Genomic DNA, 20,529 nt, shown 5'->3' with positions numbered 1-20,529 from the left:
ATCTCAAGTTCTGTCAGATTGGATGGAGATCGTCTGTGAACAGCAATTTTCAAGTCTTGTCACAGATTCTCAATGTGATTTAGGTCTGGACTGTGACTGGGCCATTCTAACACATGAATATGCTTTGATCTAAACCATTCCATTGTAGCTCTGGTTGGATGTTTCGGGTCGTTGTCCTGCTGGAAGGTGAACCTCCGCCCCAGTCTCAAGTCTTTTGCAGACTCTAACAGGTTTTCTTCTAAGATTGTCCTGTATTTGTCTCCATCCATCTTCCCATCAACTCTGACCAGCTTCCCTGTCCCTGCTGAAGAAAAGCATCCCCACCACATGATGCTGCCACCACCATGTTTCACGGTGGGGATGGTGTGTTCAGGGTGATGTGCAGTGTTAGTTTTCCCCCACACATAGTGTTTTGCTTTTAGGCCAAAAAGTTCCACTTTGGTCTCATGTGACCAGATCACCTTCTTCCACATGTTTGCTGTGTCCTCCACATGGCTTCTTACAAACTACAAACAGGACTTCTTATGACTTTCTTTCACCAATGTCTTTCTTCTTGCCACTCTTCCAAGGTCAGATTTGTGGAGAACACGACTAATAGTTGTCCTGTGGACAGATTCTCCCACCTGAGCTGTGGATCTCTGCAGCTCCTCCAGAGTTACCATGGGCCTCTTGGTTTCTTCTCTGATGAATGTTCTCCTTGCCCGGCCGGTCAGTTTAGGTGGACGGCCATGTCTTGGTAGGTTTGCAGTTGTGCCATACTCTTTCCATTTTCGGATGATGAATTGAACAGAGCTCCGTGAGATGTTCAAAGCTTGGGAGATTTTTTTATAACCTAACCCTGCTTTATACTTCTCCACAACTTTATCCCTGACCTGTCTGGTGTGTTCCTTGGCCTTCATGATGCTGTTTGTTCACTAAGGTTAACAAACCTCTGAGATCTTCACAGAACAGCTGTATTTATACTGAGATTAAATTACACACAGGTGGACTCTATTTACTAATTAGGTGACTTATGAAGGCAATTGGTTCCACTAGATTTTAGTTAGGGGTATCAGAGTAAAGGGGGCTGAATACAAATGCCCCCCCCCCCCCACACTTTTCACATATTTATTTGTAAAAAATGTGGAAAACCATTTATCATTTTCCTTCCACTTCACAATTATGTGTCACTTTGTGCTGGTCTATCACATAAAATCCCAATAAAATACATTTACATTTTTGGTTGTAACATGACAATATGTGGAAAATTTCAAGGGGTATGAATACTTTTTCAAGGCACTGTATATTTTGCCTTTCCTGGTCCCTCCCTCTCCCCTCATCAACATGCTAATGACATTTTGCGCAGAACATTTCTGTTTTCATTGCATACATTAATTTAGACCTAGGGACATCATCACCGGGTCTCTGTGCTTCTCCATGCAATGCAGGCAGATCGTGGCTGGTGGGAGGAGCTGGCAGAGGGCTGTACAGAGCTTCCTGAAAACATCACAGTGTCCTGCCTCAGTACTCCTCTTCAAGAGCCCTTAGTTCTGATACAATATAAATAAATATGAAAATGCCTTGATGGGTGGGTGTCAGTCTGGAGGAGTGGGCGTTCCTAGGCAGGCTGTATTTGCATAGGTAACGCCCTCCATGTGATGGTAAGCCTGTTCTCTTTATTTTTATGAGTCCCCCCCTAATATAGCTTTAGTAACGTTTTTTCCTGCCATTCTAGGCCACTAATAAAGAGGTTCCAGTGATACAAATATTTTACTGAATGGACTTCTCTATCAGTGAGCTGTATTTTAAACGGGATGTAAAAAGGGGATGCTGGGGGACTGACTGTTGTTCTCATTTTACATTGCATTCAATGAATGGGACGGTCCCAAGTTCCCCCCCGTAACATAGTCAGCTCTGCGGATCTTCTGCTCAGTAGTAACCCACAGCTCTGCGGATCCCCTGCTCAGTAGTAACCCACAGCTCTGCTGATCTCCTGCTCAGTACTAACCCACAGCTCTGCAGATCCCCTGCTCAGTAGTATTCCACAGCTCTGCGGATCCCCTGCTCAGTAGTAACCCACAGCTCTGCGGATCCCTTGCTCAGTAGTAACCCACAGCTCTGCAGATCCCCTGCTCAGTAGTAACCCACAGCTCTGCAGATCCTCTGCTCAGTAGTATTCCACAGCTCTGTAGATCTCCTGCTCAGTAGTAACCCACAGCTCTGCGGATCCCTTGCTCAGTAGTAACCCACAGCTCTGCTGATCTCCTGCTCAGTACTAACCCACAGCTCTGCAGATCCCCCACTCAGTAGTAACCCACAGCTCTGCGGATCCCCTGCTCAGTAGTAACCCACAGCTCTGCGGATCCCCTGCTCAGTAGTAATCCACAGCTCTGCAGATCCCCTGCTCAGTAGTATTCCACAGCTCTGTAGATCTCCTGCTCAGTAGTAACCCACAGCTCTGCGGATCCCCTGCTCAGAAGTAACCCACAGCTCTGCGGATCCCTTGCTCAGTAGTAACCCACAGCTCTGCTGATCCCCTGCTCAGTAGTAACCCACAGCTCTGCGGATCCCCTGCTCAGTAGTAACCCACAGCTCTGCGGATCCCCTGCTCAGTAGTAATCCACAGCTCTGCAGATCCCCTGCTCAGTAGTAACCCACAGCTCTGCGGATCCCCTGCTCAGTAGTAACCCACAGCTCTGCAGATCCCCTGCTCAGTACTAACCCACAGCTCTGCAGATCCCCTGCTCAGTAGTATTCCACAGCTCTGCGGATCCCCTGCTCAGTAGTAACCCACAGCTCTGCGGATCTCTTGCTCAGTAGTAACCCACAGCTCTGCGGATCCCCTGCTCAGTAGTAACCCACAGCTCTGCGGATCCCCTGCTCAGTAGTAACCCACAGCTCTGCAGATCCCCTGCTCAGTAGTAACCCACAGCTCTGCAGATCCTCTGCTCAGTAGTATTCCACAGCTCTGTAGATCTCCTGCTCAGTAGTAACCCACAGCTCTGCGGATCCCTTGCTCAGTGGTAACCCACAGCTCTGCTGATCTCCTGCTCAGTACTAACCCACAGCTCTGCAGATCTCCTGCTCAGTAGTACCCCCAGCTCTGCTGATTCTTTGGTTTGCTCATCCTCCTCTCTCTTTGGTCCCCGCTCACTTCCTGCTATATTGCTCCCACTCTGCTCACCACGTGTGACACCTACTAGTTTCTCCTGCTCCTGTCCCCCAGCTCTGTCTGCTGATCCTCTGCCACTCAGTCCTCTCTCTCTTCACCTTACGCTATAGCAATCCCGTGTTTCACACCACATGTGCCGTCTGCTGGTTGCTCTGCACCAGTCCGGACCCCGCTCACCTTCCTGCTGCTCCTCACTGCACACCAGATGTGACGCCTCCACCAGACACTCCCAGAATATATACACATGAACCGGGAATCGGAAGTGACTGCTGATGACATCTTTTCTGTTCGCTTGTTGGTTTCCCAGTGCATCCTGGGATATCTCATACCTGCAATACCTCCAAAAGAAATAGAATCTAATTTTGAAAAAAAGGCCTCACAAAAGCTGCAGGTGCTGTTAGTGAGCGTCGTCATAGACTTCTATGGAGGCTTTGGAGGAAACACCAAGAAAGTGACATGGGGGCATCATTTGTGAAGCACAGCGAACGCAACGTGTGACCAGGACTGTAAGGTCACCATTTTATTTAGTGTCGGGAGCTTTGATTGGCATTCAGAGTGCTTTAAAAAAGTGTCCAAGGCCACATTTTTCCAGAGTTCCACTTTTAGTAGAATCTGATCTTTGGCCATCCCTTGAGGCTTGCACTGTTGTACAGGTTCCTCTCCTTGACTGCTCATCAGTGGCATCTCCAGCTTTCATATTTAGGGGGGGGGCACATGGGGGGACAGGGACAAAAGTGGGGGGGCAATATAAAATGCAAATTATATATATATATCCTGGGGCCCTTTACTATGATCCCACAACGGGCCCTTTCACATGTTCTGCAGTGAGCTCCCTTCCTACTGTATTGGGGCCCCCCCCAGGGTGTCAGAAAACAAGAGATATATGTCACCAGCATACCAAGAAAATATAAGGGTTCAAAGCAGTGGGAGAACTATCAGGGTTGCAAAGGTTGTCTTGCCTCCGGGCCCTGGTGTTCTGCCACTGTGGGGTTCCCCAGCCTCCTCTTGCTGTCCTGCCCCTGCTATTGACAGCTCTGGTCTGGCATCTCTTGGAATTTACAGGCTGGTTATCCTGTCCTAAGGATGGGAGAAATCAGTCTGTTTTTTCAGTAATTGAGAGTCCTGGTGGAGTCCTTCCTGCAACTCGCTCTTCTCCCTGCCAATGAGGATGCAGGGGAAGGAGCAGATCGGGCAGCCGTGGTTGTGTGAGCGCTCGCATTATTCAGTGTCAGCGAGCAGAGGGAGGAGGAGGAATCACCCGCAGGAGCTGACTGGAGCTTTCCCTCTTAGACATTGCCTTTTTGTAAAAAAAAAAAAAGAAAAGAAATTTTTTTTTTGGGGGGGGGGCACATAGGGAGGCACAGCATAATGTGGGGGAGGGGGGGTCAGGGCCCCCTCTGGCCCCCCCTAGGGACGCCATTGCTGCTCATTGAGCTCATGGATAGAGAAGTCCATTCATTAAAGGGGTAGTAAAGACCACTCCACTTTGGAGATATTCACCCTGCATGCGGCCAGTTACGTCACCAGTGCATGCGTTCTGAAGGTCTGGCATATCTTGCCGGACCTTCAGAGCTTCGTGCCGGAACCGAGGGCTCCCGCGCGCATGCGCTGGAGTGAGGTCATCGCAGCTTTGGCCAATCACATAGCCGAAGTGCACAAGCCTGGAAGAAAGACCGGGGGAAGGTGTCAGTCCTCTCAACGGTGACATCACAGTGCTGGAGGGTTTCATCCCAAGGTGAGTATTTCATAATGTGCTAGTTGGCCATGCAATTGGGATTTTTTGTTTTGTTTGTGTCTTTTTTAACCTGTTCTGGACACACACCCCCCCCCCCCCCCGCAGATATAATGTGGCAGGGCGGCCCTCCTGCGTGAAATCACGTACATGTAAATGATTTCGTGCACGGGGTCTGGGGGAGCGCGCGCCACCAGCGACCCGTTTCCTCTGCATTTGGACACAACGGGAGCCAATCAGCGGATCCAGCGGACGCAATGTCTGCTGGGACCCTCCGATTGTTCTGAGGAGCAGGCAGAGCGGTGGTCTGCCTGTGGGGAAAAATGGAGATCCTGTGTTTCTGCTAAGCAGGAACACGGATCTCTGTCTTCCCCCAGTCAAAACACCTCCCGCCCCCCGCAGTTAGAAAGCACCCCCTAGGGACACTTTTACCCCTTTGATCGCCCCTGATGTTAACCCCCTTCCCTGCCAGTGTCATTTGTACAGTGACAGTGCATTTTTTTTACCACTAATCACTGTAATGTCACTGGACCCCGAAGTGTCAAAAGTGTCAGTTAGGTGTCCAATTTGTCCACCGCAATGTCGAAGTCCCGCTAAAAATCGTAGTAGTAAAAAAAAAAAAAAAATGAATTAAAGTTCCATGAATCTATCCCATAATTTGTAGACGCAATAACTTTTGCGCAAACCAATCAATATACACTTATTTTTTTTACCAAAAATATGTAGCAGAATACATTAGACATGTGCAATTCGGTTCGCTACGAATGACTTTTTTAACGAATTTCCACAAATTTGTTAATTCGGAAATATCTGAATTAACAAAAACCCGTTTTTCTGAATGTTCATAAATTCGAAAATTCATCAGTTCGTAAATTTGAAAATTCGGAAATTCAAAAATCCGAAAATTCAAAAATCTGAAGTAATAACTAACTAATAATAACTTAACTATTACTAACTATTAAATTATAGGTATTGGAATTTCCTTTCAAATGTGGCTGTTAGAGAACGTAACGAATACAAATTTATCCGAAGTTACTAATTATCCGAAATAACGAATGCCGCATCTAAACAAATGGAACGTAACAAATTAATAACAATAAACAACAATAATATAAAATTGGTATTATTATTATTATTTATTTTTAATTTGTTACATTACATTCGTTTAGATGCGGCATTCGTTATTTCGGATAATTCGTAACTTCGGATAAATTTGTATTCGTTACGTTCACTAACAGCCACATTTGAAAGGAAATTCCAATACCTATAATTTAATAGTTAGTAATAGTTAAGTTATTATTAGTTAGGTATTATTTAGAATTTTCGGGTTTTCGGAATTTCACATTTCTGAACCTACGAATTTACAAATTTTCCAATATTCAAATTTACGAACATTTGGAAAAATTCATTAAATGGGTTTTCGTTAATTTGGATATTTCCGAATTAACGAATTTGTCGAAATTCGTTAAAAAAAAATTCAAAACGAATTGCACATGTCTAATGCCCTTTTCTACTCTTTTCTATTGTTGTTTATTGTTCTCTTACCTTTGTTTAGGCCCCTCTTACACTTGTGCAACCTGAAAGGCTGCGCGACTTTGACGCGACTTAGGCCCCTTTCAAACTTGCGCAAATTGTGCTGCGCCTTGGGACTGCAAAGTCGCATGGCAAGTCATCCCCCTTGATTTCCAATGAGTACCGTTCATATCTATACGACTTTAAAGTAGTCCCTGCACTACTTTGATCCGACTTTGTTGCAACTTGAGGTCCATAGACCTCAAGATTACACAGGCATTGCTTTAAGTCGCGTCACATTCGCGGGGCAAAGTCGCGCGACTTTCAGGTTGCACAAGCGTGAAAGGGGCCTAAAAGCGGTGTTCCACTCAAAAGTGGAATCTTTGCTTAACTGACTCCTCCCCCTCCCCCCCCTTCGGTGCCACATTTGGCACCTTTCAGGGAGGAGGAAGGAACGGGTACCTGCCCCCCACTTCCGGGAGATGGCACCGCGGCGCCATCCCTTGGAAGTTCGCCCCCCCTCCTCCTTCATTCACCATCGGGCCAATTATAAAGCGCGGCGAGCTTCGCGCATGCGCAGTAGGGAACCGGCTGTGGAGCCGAAAAGGCTTCACAGGCGGGTTCACCTACTATGAATGGCGGCACCAGCACCCGAGAGTCGATCTGAAAATCGGCTGGGGGGCCGACATTGCGGGCTCCCTGGACGGGTGAGTGTCCCTGACATTAAAAGTCAGCAGCTACAGTGTTTGTAGCTGCTGGCTTTTATTTTTTTCATTGTTGGGGGGGGGGGGTGGAACTGCGCTTTAAAGCAATGCCTGTGTAATCTTGAGGTCAAGTCACATCAAAGTCGGAGCCAAAGTAGTGCATGGACTACTTTGGAGTCGCTGCGACTTGAAGCGGCATAGATATGAACTGGAAATCACGGGGTACGACTTGTCATGTGACTTTGCAGTCCCCAAGTCGCAGGACAAGTCGCACAAGCGTAAAGGGGCCTTATTGTTCTCGAAGAGAAAAAAAAGAAAACAGCGGCTTCAAAAATTGAAAGAAACAGTAACACAAGCATGCACCCAGTGCTAAAATAGAATAAAATAAAATAAATAAAATAAAAAATTAATTAATTAATTAAAAAACAAAAAACAAAAATGTATATATTGGCCAAGAAGTCAGTGGAGAGTAGGAAAATGTTTCCTTCTGGGTTGAGAACTTTTACTTTTAGTTCCAAGAAGCCCCCCCCCCCCCCCATACCGATACACAATGCACCCCCTCTATGTATCTTTAACAAGCAATGGAAACAAACACACATATTAAGGTTGCACAATACTAGTATCGGTATCGGTGCCGATACCGAGTATTTGTACAAGTATCGGTACTCCTGCGAATGCACCGATACCTGAAACCGATACTTTCAGGCTCTTTGAGCTGTCAGCGGGTCTCCCTGGTGTTAAAGAAGTTCAGTAATTGGAGCTGTCAAAAAAAAAAAAAAGCAGCCGGCAATGTTTATTAACAACATTGCTCAGCCCTGAAACACTAAAATAAAAAGAAACATTGTTTCTTTTTGTATCTTTCTGTTTCTTCATCTGCATATCAAAGGGATGAACAAATGTTCCCTCTGTTTAGCCCCTTATTAACCCTTAATTTACTCTAATCAGCCTTTATTAACTTCCAATTCTCTTCCATTTAATAATTTTTCTGCTTTTTTTCTTTTGTTCACATCTATTTTATATAAACGGTAAACAATTAAAACTTTTTTTTTTTGTTTGCTTTGTTAGTGAATATTTTTACACATAATATATTAACATATATTTACACATTTCACATTGAAAAAGGACTGAATTAAAAAATAATCTATTTATTTAATTTGCAAATAACTTTTCAATGCTTTGTACCATCGCTGACAGCTGAAGTGAAAACAAAACAGTTGCGGTCGTTATCGGTAATCGGTATCGGCAAGTACTTGTACTCATTGTAAAAGAAATGGTATCGGTGCATCCCTAATACATACAATGTAGCTTTATTTTTTTATTTTTTTTAATTCTATATTTTATTTTTCAACATTTTTTTTTACATATAGACTAGAGCTGCACGATTAATCGTCCAGAATCGTTATCGCGATTTTTTCCCCATTGCGATCCTGACAAAAGTATTTCCCGATTCTTTCTTTGCAGAGAATTCTCTCTGCTCTGCTGAAGCTGACAGCTGTCAAAAGAAAGGAAGAAAAAAAAAAAACGGGCAGTCTGCCAAGAATCACAACATTCTTTAGTAGTGGAACTTAAGTATAAACTTTGTAACAATTTGTCAAAGGAATACACTTTGGTGTGTAAATGAGGGAAGTTTAACCACTTAAACACTAAACCTTTTTCTGACATTTGTTGGTTTCAGGTTAAAATATTTTTTTTTTTTTTTTAGGAGAGACCCTAAAGAATAGGGTCACACTGTATTTGCGCAGCGGTCTTTCAAATTCAATTTTTTTTAAAGCATTACTTTAAAGAATTAAAAAAAAAAACAACCAGTAAAGTTAGCACAATTATTTTTTTTTTTTTTTTTGTATAATGTGAAAGATTTTACATCTCGAGAATCGTCAGAGAATCACAATATTTTTATTCCAAGCAAAAAAAAAAAATCATGATTCTCATTTTGCCCAGAATCGTGCAGCTCTAATATAGACAAACACAACTCAATTGCATGCGTATCACAGAATATATCTGAACACCGTTCAATTCTATTTTCGGCAGATATATAGAGTCTTGAAAATTCACATTTCTTATATTTTATTTATTCTATCATTTATATAAGTTCTACCTTCGCATTCCCACCTATACACGGGTATAGTAGATAATTATATAAATAAAATAAAAATTTAAAAAAATGTAGCTTTAATATAAATGTAGAATAATATTATGTTATTGGTGGTGAAGTTAACAATCGCGGAGCAGCGATGTCATTTGAAAGTTCTTGATGAGGAGCCGGCGGAATGTGAACATAACAGGCTATGAAGGTCGCCATAAATGTAGCAATTGATTTCTTTTCAAGCTGAACAATAATTTTATACTGTGATATGGGGGGTGCTTATCTCAAGGGTGGATGCGTTTTAATGCCTCCTGCACACGATCGGCCTGCTAGCCCACTTTTCTTAACCACTTGCCGCCCCCCCCCCCCCCCCCATCCTTCAGATATAATGTGGGGGGAGGGGGGGGGGCGCATCATGTGCAGGCTCAGTCACGTACAGTGCCTTGAAAAAGTTTTCATACCCCTGGAAATCTTCCACATTTTGTCATGTTACAACCAAAAACGTAAATGTATTTTACTGGGATTTTATGTGATGGACCAACACAAAGTGGCACATAATTGTGAAGTGAAAGGAAAATGATAAATGGTTTTCAATTTTTTTTTACAAATTAATATGTGAAAAGTGTGGGGGGGCATTTGTATGGCGCCCCCCGGAGTCAATACTTTGTAGAACCGCCTTTCACTGCAATTACAGCTGCAAGTCTTTTTGGGGATGTCTCTACCAGCTTTGCACATCTAGAGAGGGACATTTTTGCCCATTCTTCTTCTTTGCAAAATATCTCAAGCTCTGTCAGATTGGATGGAGAACGTCTGTGAACAGCAATTTTCAAGTCTTGCCACAGATTCTCAATGTGATTTAGGTCTGGACTGTGACTGGGCCATTCTAACACATGAATATGCTTTGATCTAAACCATTCCATTGTAGCTCTGGCTGTATGTTTCGGGTCGTTGTCCTGCTGGAAGGTGAACCTCCGCCCCAGTCTCAAGTCTTTTGCAGACTCTAATGCCCCGTACACACGGTCGGATGTTCCAACAACAAAACCGTGGATTTTCGTTTGAAGGTTTTTGGCTCCAACTTGTCTTGCATACATGTAAATGAAAAAGCCTAAAAAGCTAATGGCAGCGCTTGTGTAATGATTGGTCATAAACTGAACAATCTAAACCATATATAATGAAGTCCGTGTACACATTTAAATGCTAACATAGATGATCCCGGAAACAAGTGTGAGTCCTTCTAAAGTCTATGGAGTGTGATCATCAAGGATAGTTGTATTCATTCCACAATGTTTCACATCACACGTGCTCGAAAAAAAAGGGGGGGTGTGCAAAGGAACCCCCTCTTGCAAAAACTCTTACCGGATCCGACCTTGATCTTTAGCATGTTAGTCATAAACCATAGGAATTCTCCCTCAATATGCGATCGAAACAGCTTACAGATGGTTCAGTGTTTCAAAACGAAAGAGAGGGGCAAAACATAGCATAATCCCGTATTTCAAAGTTTTATTAATAAAAAAGAAGAAGGAGATGCCCCCCCTTCAGGGTGTACGCTTACAAACATAAAAAATAGGCAAGCGGTGTACACAAATCACATCAGGCAATCACAGGCTAACAGCGTCTCCTACTGCTTTCAAAAGGAACCTTCTGGCTTTCCCTGAATGACCTGGTGTGTGTACATACGTCGTCTGGGTCCACCCCGACGCATTTCGTCACTCATGACATCACCAAAGGGTCTTGCATACACACGGTCACAGAAATGTTGGCCAACAAGTGCGAACGTAGTGACGTACAAGACGTATGTGATATCTCCATTGCGAACGCTAGTTTTACAAGACCAAGCGCTTCCAACCATGGGCGGATCCAGAGTCTAGTCTCGGGAGGGGCACTGCCAGAAAATCAGCAATGTCCGCCGGCCACCCTCGATCGCTCCCCACAGAGATAGAACGGTGGTCTGCCTATGTAAACGAGGCAGACTGCCATTCTGTCAGAGATGAACAGAGTGATCTTGTGTTCCTGCTAACCAGGAACATGGAGCACTCTGTTCATCTAGTGAATCCATCCCCACACAGTAGCAAGAACCCCCTAGGGATACACTAAGGGCACTTTCATACTGGGGTGTTGGGGGCGTCGGTGGTTAAGTGCCACTATTTTTAGCGGCGTTTACTGACGTTTTAGCGGCACTTTTAGGTCACTTGCGGGTCACCCTCGCTAGCGCCCGAAAAAGTTTTAAAAGCGCCCTCAAAGTGCCCGCAAAGCGCCCGCAAAGCGGCGCTTGATTTCGATGAGCGCTTTAGGAGCGGTGTATACACCGCTCCTAAAGCGCCTCAAAGATGCGGCTTGCAGGACTTTTTTTAACGTCCCGCAAGCGCGCCGCTCTAGTGTGAAAGCACTCGGGCTTTCACATTGGAGTGAGAGGAGAGGCTCTTTACAGGAGCTTTGCAGGCGCTAACTATACAACTATACATCAATATACGTTTATTGCGATTTTTTTTCCCAAAAATATGTGGAAGAATATATATCAGCCTAAACTGATGAAGAAATTGGTTTATTAAAAAAAACTTTGGGATATTTATTATTGCAAAAAGTACAAAATATAGTTTTTTTTTTTCAAAATTGTCGGTTTTCTTTTGTTTGTAACAAAACAAAATAAATAAAAACACAGAGGTGATTAAATGCCACCAAAAGAAAGCTCTTTTTGTGGGGAAAAAAAGGACATCAATTTTGTTTGGGTAAAGCATCGCACGATCGTGCAATTGTCAGTTAAAGCCATCTCGCAAAAAATGGCCTGGTCATTGAGGGGGTAAATCCTTCCAGGGCTGAAGTGGTCAAAATTGAACAAGATGAAAATGACAATACTAAAAGAGCAGTTTGTTTTTTTTTCTTCATAAATAATTGGCATACATGTATTCTGCGTTTTTACACAATCCATTACTTTTTGTACTCACTTTTCCTATACTTTGATGCTCTGGTGGGGGGAGGGGCTTCCAATGACCAAGAGAGATAAATAGGATTGAAGGCAGCATCAACATCACTTCACAAGACACACAGCCATTGCAGCCTTCATGTCTTCTTCATCCTGTCAGTGTCCTCATGTTCACGCTGCACTGGAGACTTGGAGAAGATCATGGAGGGAGGAGGTGGGTGGAGCCAACCCTCTCACACGGAGGAGTTAGAAGACTCTGAATGCGGCGCCTCGTTCTCCTCCCCCTCAGCAGTGGCTGGGACGTGACTGACGGTGATCTGACGTCAGCATTAGAGAGGCAAGGCCAGCGGCACGGCTCCACCTACCTACCTCCGAGTCCTCCCTCCATCTTCTCCAGGCTCCAGCGCGGCATGAAGAGAACCGGATCTCTCTCTCTCTCTCTTGCCGCCACTGCTGATGTGAGAGAGACTCGGCCCGGGACAGGAGTTATTAATATTTTCGGGGCGGGGGGCAATTGTCCCGTTGCGCCCCCCCTGGATCCGCCCCTGCTTCCAACTCGTACTTGATTCCGAGCATGCGTGGACTTGTGTGCGACGGACTTGTGTACACACGAGGGGCTATTGGAGCTGCAGCTCCAGTCCCCTTACCTTAGGATAGGCCCATTTTCCCAAAAAAAATCACAAAACAAAAATATAAAAAACGATCAACTCACCGAGACCAGGGGTTACAGAGACATACAGAGCGGTCAGTTTAAATACAAGCTGACACCTCCTGCAGCAGACGGAGAGGATGAGATCACAGAGCCTCTCCTCACTTCTTGTCAGAGGCACTGAGCTCAATGGACAGCTTGGAGCCTGCAGAGTATGACAGACTATGACAACGTATGACAGGAACTTGTACAGTAAAGGCTTCTTTCTGGCAACTTGACCATGCAGCTCTTTTTTGTTCAAGTATCATCGTATTTTGCTCCTTAAAAATAACCACACCATCTTTTTCCAGAGCAGCCTGTATTTCTCCTGAGGTTACATGTGGGGTTTTTCTTTGTATCCTGAGCAATTCTTCTGCCAGTTGAAACCTTTCTTGATCTACCTGACCTTGGCTTGGTATCAAGAGATCCCCAAATTTTCCACTTCTTATTAAGTGATTGAACAGTACTGACTGGCGTATTCAAGCTTTTGGATATCTTTTTTTATATCCTTTTCCATCTTTGTAAAGTTTCATTACCTTGTTACGCAGGTCTTTTGACTGTTCTTTTCTACCTCCTCATGGCTCAGTGTCTAGCCTGCCTAGTGCATCCATGTGAGAGATAACAAACCCATTGACTATTTATACACAGACAGTAATTGTGATTTAAAAAGCCACAAATGTGGGAAATTAACCTTTAATTGCCATTTTAAGCTGTGTGTGCCACCTTCTGTGTCTGCACCAAGGCCAAACATCCCAGGGTATGTAAACTTTTGATCGTGGTCATTTTGGGCAGTTTCTGTTGTCATTATGATTTAAAAAGAGTAAACACGGTTGATTGATAATAAATGGCTTCACCCAAACACTAACCACGAGTGAAAGAAACGTTTTTGTGTTATCATTCATATTCTCTGAAAAATGGCCAAGAAATCATAAATTCTGTCAGGGTTTGTAAACTTATAAGCAAAACTGTATACAGTATATATATATGTAGGACCCTCTAGTTAGGTAGGTGCTAGAGTGTGGATTTTTCTGGAGAATAGGAAAGGTCTAGCTGGTAGCTATTCTGGGCTGGGCGAGGCTCAGAGTAGCAGCTGTTGACTCATGGGTAGCATCACTTCCCTGTCACCTCCCTCCTCCTTCTGGCAATTTCTAGAAGGAGAGGAGGAGAGGAGAGGAGAGGTATCTTAAGGAGCCTTGACCAATCCCCAACTTGGATTGGCAGTGAGAAGGCCTCCTTAAATACCTGGGGTCAGCCAAACTGGGGAGGAGTTTTCGGGTGGAAGAGCTGGAGTTAATGAGTGTGGAGGCTGTCGGGGCCCACGGGGAGCTCCCCAGTCTGGGGGGTGGGGGGGTGACCCTGGGCTGGGGCTCGGGGTGCATCCAGGAGGAGTGATGAGATCCTGGAAGGAGAGGCACATGAGAGAGCAGGGAAGGACAGTGGGAGAGAACACTTCTAAGGTGAGGACAACTGGTCGCAGACCGGTGGGCTGGTGAGTGAGCACAGTCGGGAGGAATGGGGAGGCACGCCTGAGAGAACTGGGAGATTGCAGTTTGAGATGAGTACAGAACCGGAAGAGAGGACCGTGGGAAGGGCAGTGGAAAGAGGTCTTTGCAGCAAGGCTGGTTGGCAGGGCCTGAAGAGAGCTATCTGGGAGTGGTAGCTGAATAGAGGACAGCTAGCACCTGAACTAGTTCTGCACCACATGGGGGCCTGAGGTCCCTGCCTGCAAAAGGCAGTTCATTGAGGGCCTGGCTGAAGCAGTGTCAGGCCTAACCATGCGGTGCTAGCTAGTCTTGAGGAGTAACCGTCTGCAGCAAGGGAAGTGCTCGAGGAGGAAAGGTGTGCAGCAAGTGTTTGTGCTGGAGAGAAGGTTGAGGTGTATATACTGGAGTGTATATAGAAGTCCCAAGCAAGTTTGCACTATATATTCCTGGGCATCCCATAATTCCCAAATTCCAAGTTGAATCCGCTCAAATAAAAAAACAAAAAAAGGTACGGACTGTTCTATGTTTCTGAGTAGGGATGAGCCGAACACCCCCCGGTTCGGTTCGCACCAGAACCCGCGAACGGACCGAAAGTTCGCACGAACGTTAGAACCCCATTGACGTCTATGGGACTCGAACGTTCGAAATCAAAAGTGCTCATTTTAAAGGCTAATTTGCATGGTATTGTCCTAAAAAGGGTTTGGGGACCCGGGTCCTACCCCAGGGGACATGTATCAATGCAAAAAAAACTTTTAAAAACGGCCGTTTTTTCGGGAGCAGTGATTTTAATGATGCTTAAAGTAAAAAAAAAAAAGTGAAATATTCCTTTAAATATCGTACCTGGGGGGTGTCTATAGTATGCCTGTAAAGTGACGCGTGTTTCCCATGTTTAGAACAGTCCCTGCACCAAATGTCATTTTTAAAGGAAAAAATCTCATTTAAAACTGCTTGCGGGTTTAATGTCATGTCGGGTCATGGCAATATGGATGAAAATCAGTGAGACAAACGGCATGGGTACCCCCCAGTCCATTACCAGGCCCTTTGGGTCTTGTATGGATATTAAGGGGAACCCCGCACCCAAATTAAAATAAGGAAAGGTGTGGGGCCACCAGGCCCTATATACTCTGAACAGCAGTATACAGGCGGTGCAAACAAGACAGGGACTGTAGGTTTGTTGTTAAGTAGAATCTGTTTGTAATTTTGAACATTTTTAACGTGTTTAGCTCCAGCCAAAAAATCTTTTCTAAGCTTTTTGGAAAACATAGGGAAGGGTTATCACCCCTGTGACATTTGTTTTGCTGTCTTTCCTCCTCTTCAGAAGATTTCACCTCACTTTTTTGTCCCAATGAAAAATGTTTTTTGAAAATTTGGGTTTTTTTGTGGAACAAGGATTGGAAAGCATCAGTGGAAAGGAGAAATTGTTTTCCCATATTAACTCTTACAGGAGAGAATTTCCCTTCCTAGGGGTAGATTTCATCTCACTTCCTGTTGTCTCCTTCCGTTTGCAAGTAGGAGTCGTTTGTAAGTTAGATGTTTGAAAGTAGGGTCCTGCCCTATATACTCAGCAGAAATTTGGGCCTTAGGTGTTGCTGTGGCCACAACACTGTAAGCCCTCACAGGGCCCTGCTGTGAAATATTAGATCAAGAATTGTAATTACATGCCCCTGTTGAACAGGAGCTGAAAAATTAGGCCTTAGGCACTGGTGCTGGTGCCACAACACTGCAACCCCTCACAGACACTCTAGTTGGAACGCAGGAACGAGCCCTGCTGCAAATTATTGCTTCAAAAATTGTAATTACACGCCCCTGTTAGACAGGGGCAGAAAAATTGGGCCTTAGGCACTGGTGCTGGTGCCACAACACTGCAACCCCTCACAGACACTCTAGTTGGAACGCAGGAACGAGCCCTGCTGCAAAGTATTGCATCAAAAATTGTAATTACACGCCCCTGTTAGACAGGGGCAGAAAAATTGGGCCTTAGGCACTGGTGCTGGTGCCACAACACTGCAACCCCTCACAGACACTCTAGTTGGAACGCAGGAACGAGCCCTGCTGCAAAGTATTGCATCAAAAATTGTAATTACACGCCCCTGTTAGACAGGGGCAGAAAAATTGGGCCCTAGGCACTGGTGCTGGTGCCACAACACTGCAACCCCTCACAGACACTCTAGTTGGAATGCAGGAACGAGCCCTGCTGCAAAGTATTACATCAAAAATTGTAATTACACGCCCCTGTTAAACAGGGGCTGAAAAATTGTGCCTTAGGCACTGGTGGTGGCGCCCAGAACCAAAAATGTTCTTACAAGCTATCAGCGTGATGATTGAGGAGGAAGAGGATAATTACTCAGGGATAGTCACTCAGCATCAGCATAGGCAGTCTTTGAAGGGATCTGAGATTTCAAAAAAAATTATTCGGTTACATCAGCATCAGGTGCTTGGTAGCTGGTGGTGATCCAAGACTCATTCATTTTTATGAAGGTCAGCCGATCGACCGAGTCGGTGGACAGACGCACCCTGTGATCGGTTACCACGCCTCCAGCAGCACTGAATGTGCGTTCCGAAAGAACGCTGGATGCAGGACAGGCCAGTAGCTCAATTGCATACTGTGCAAGCTCTGGCCAGTGATCCATCCTCAAGACCCAGTAACCCAGAGGATTTTCGGTGGGAAAGGTGTCCAAGTCTGATCTTGCCCCTAGGTATTCCTGCACCATGTAAAACAGACGCTGGCGATGGTTGCTGGAACCGATCATACCTTGGGGCTGCGGACCAAAAAATTGTCTGAACGCATCGGTCAGACGGCCACCTTCTCCACCGCTCCTTCTTTGACTGACCGAAGCCTCAGCAACACGTTGTCCAGAAACAGGAGTTTGTAACCTCCCAGTCTCTGGGAACGCGTTGCACAGACCTTTCTGCAAGGCCTCCCGAAGATGTTTCATCCTCTGCTCCCTCTGCGATGGCAAGATAAGGTCCGCAACCTTACCCTTGTAACGTGGATCAAGGAGGGTTGCCAGCCAGTATTGGTCCTTCTCCTTGATACCACGAATACGAGGATCCTTACGCAGGCTTTGCAGGATCAGGGAGGCCATGCAGCGTAGGTTTGCTGAGGCATTCGGTCCGGAGTCCTCTGGGTCACTAAGAACGACATGGTCCGCAGCCACCTCCTCCCAGCCACGTACAAGTCCATGTGTTTCTTGGGACTGATCCCTTAAAGACTGCTGCTGATGCTGAGTGCCAGGCTCCACCTCCATACTGACACAATCTTCCTCCTCCTCCTCTTCCTCCTCGTCCTCTTCCTGTGTGATCGGCGGGCACGCAGGAACACTGTCTGGATAAAGGGGGCCTTGAGAGCTAAGGAAGTCCTCCTCTTCCTGCCTCTGTTCTGCCTCAAGTGCCCTGTCCATTATTCCACGCAGCGTGTGCTCCAACAGGTGGACAAGGGGGACAGTGTCACTGATGCATGCACTGTTACTGCTCACCATCCTCGTGGCCTCCTCGAATGGTGACAGGACAGTGCATGCATCCCTGGTCATGGCCCACTGGCGTGGGGAAAAAAAACCAAGCTCCCCTGACCCTGTCCTGGTGCCATAGTCGCACAGGTACTCATTGATGGCCCTCTGCTGCGTGTGCAGCCGCTGCAGCATGGCCAACGTTGAGTTCCACCTGGTGGGCATGTCACAGATTAGGCGGTTCTTGGGCAGGTTAAACTCCTTTTGGAGGTCCGTCAGCCGAGCACTGGCATTATATGACCGGCGGAAATGCACACAGACTTTCCTGGCCTGCCTCAGGACATCCTGTAAGCCCGGGTACCTGCCCAAGAACCGCTGCACCACCAAGTTAAGGACGTGAGCCAAACAGGGCACATGGGTCATTTGTCCCTGTCGGAGGGCAGAGAGGAGGTTGGTGCCATTGTCGCAAACCACCATTCCTGCCTTAAGTTGGCGTGGCGTCAACCACCTCTGAACCTGCCCCTGCAGAGCTGACAGAACCTCTGCCCCAGTGTGGCTCCTGTCCCCCAAGCACACCAGCTCAAGCACCGCATGGCATCTTTTGGCCTGCGTACTTGCGTAGCCCCTTGAACGCCTACGGAGCACCGCTGGTTCCGAGGAAGAGGCCATGGAGGAAGAAGAAGAGGAGGGGGTGGAGGAGAGAGGTGTGTCACAATCAGCATTTTGGAGGCGTGGTGGCGGAACAACCTCCAACACTACTGCACCTTGTCCTGCATCCTTCCCAGCTGCCAGCAGAGTCACCCAATGCGCCGTGAAACTTAGGTAACGTCCCTGTCCATGCCTGCTGGACCATGAGTCAGCGGTAATATGCACCTTACCGCTGACCGCCCTGTCCAGCGAGGCATGGACATTGCCTTCCACATGCCGGTAGAGAGCCGGAATCGCCTTCCGTGAGAAAAAGTGGCGTTTGGGTACCTGCCACTGAGGAACCGCACATTCCACAAACTCACGGAAGGGGGCAGAGTCTACCAACTGAAAAGGCAGCAGTTGAAGTGCTAGCAATTTTGCCAAGCTAGCATTCAACCGCTGGGCATGTGGATGGCTGGGAGCAAACTTCTTTCGGCGGTGCAGCAGCTGGGGCAGGGAAATTTGCCTGGTACAATCTGACGTCGGTGTACCAAAAGCAGATTGCCCACAAGTACTTGGCTGTGACACACCTAATTCTACACCTTCATTCCTCTCACTGCAGGTCTCAGAGAGGACTGAAGGTCTAGTGGGGTTGGAAATCTCAGCTGATGAGGAGCAAGGAGAGATCCTCTTTGTTCTTTGGTGTGGGTCTTTTAGATACGCTTGCCAACGAACTGCATGGCAGGTCAACATATGTCTGGTCAAGCATGTGGTACCCAAGCGGGAGATATTTTGGCCACGCGAGATACGCTTGAGACATATGTTGCAAATAGCAGCGGTGCGATCTGATGCACTCGTCTCAAAAAAGGCCCACACCAAAGAACTTTTTGAATAACGCGCAGAGACTGCAGCGCCCTGCACATGTGGAGCTTTGGGGTGTGATGCAGTCAATGTGCTGCCCTTAGGCTGGCCCCTGGAGGGCATCCTGCCTCGTTGGTGATGTGCTGCCGCCTCCTCCTCCTCCTCCTCCTCCTCCTCTCTCCTATCAGGCACCCACGTTGAGTCAGTGACCTCATCATCCCCTCCCTCCTCATCACTGGAGCAAACCTGGCAGTATGCTGCAGCAGGGGGAGCATGACTGCCAGATTGCTGTCCTTCTTGGGCACCCCCTCTGTCCGCGCTCATGTTACTGCCTTCATCGAGCTCAGTATCGTCATCAGAGCCTTCCAAACGCTGGGCATCCTCCTGGAGCATGTACCCAACACTGTGGTCAAACAGTTTGAGGGAATCCTCATGAGGACATGGTGGAGCTAGGGAAGGAGTCACTGATGACATTGAGCTGAGGGAAGAGGCCGCTGCTTTGCCAGACAAAGCACCCTGGGCATGGGTGAGAGAGGACGAGGAGGATGAGGACGGCTTGGTCATCCACTCGACCAAGTCTTCCGCATGTTGCGGCTCAACATGGCCAGCTGCCGAAAAAAAGGCCAAGCGTGTCCCATGGCCACGTGCTGATGAGGATGCACCGTCTCCACGACCAGCACTAGACACAGAGCCTGCTTGCCCTCTCTTATTGGCTTGTGACTGTCTGCCTCTCCTTCTTGGCCTTCCAGACATACTAATGGCCTGTAGCTGCACTAAGCTGGGATAGAACACCTGTAATTTTCTTCAAGTAGCTTTATATACTGTAACCAGACAAGCCTGCCTGTCAGTAGGAAGATAACAGGAACGGATCTAGCTGAACACTGTGAGCAGGACGCACTGTACTAAATGTAAATAGTCTAGCTGCCTGACCGTGGTACTAATAGGATCAAATAGAACACCTGTAATTTTCCTCAGGTAGCTTTATATACTGTAACCAGACAAGCCTGCCTGTCAGTAGGAAGATAACAGGAACGGATCTAGCTGTACACTGTGAGCAGGACGCACTGTACTAAATGTAAATAGTCTAGCTGCCTGACCGTGGTACTAATAGGATCAAATAGAACACCTGTAATTTTCTTCAGGTAGCTTTATATATTGTAACCAGACAAGCCTGCCTGTCAGTAGGAAGATAACAGGAACGGATCTAGCTGAACACTGTGAGCAGGACGCACTGTACTAAATGTAAATAGTCTAGCTGCCTGACCGTGGTACTAATAGGATCAAATAGAACACCTGTAATTTTCTTCAGGTAGCTTTATAT

This window comes from Aquarana catesbeiana, linkage group LG05, assembly GCF_042186555.1.
Source record: "Aquarana catesbeiana isolate 2022-GZ linkage group LG05, ASM4218655v1, whole genome shotgun sequence".
Classification (NCBI taxonomy): domain Eukaryota; kingdom Metazoa; phylum Chordata; class Amphibia; order Anura; family Ranidae; genus Aquarana; species Aquarana catesbeiana.
The sequence above is the reverse complement of the archived record's forward strand: the minus strand, read 5'-3'. Positions refer to the sequence as shown.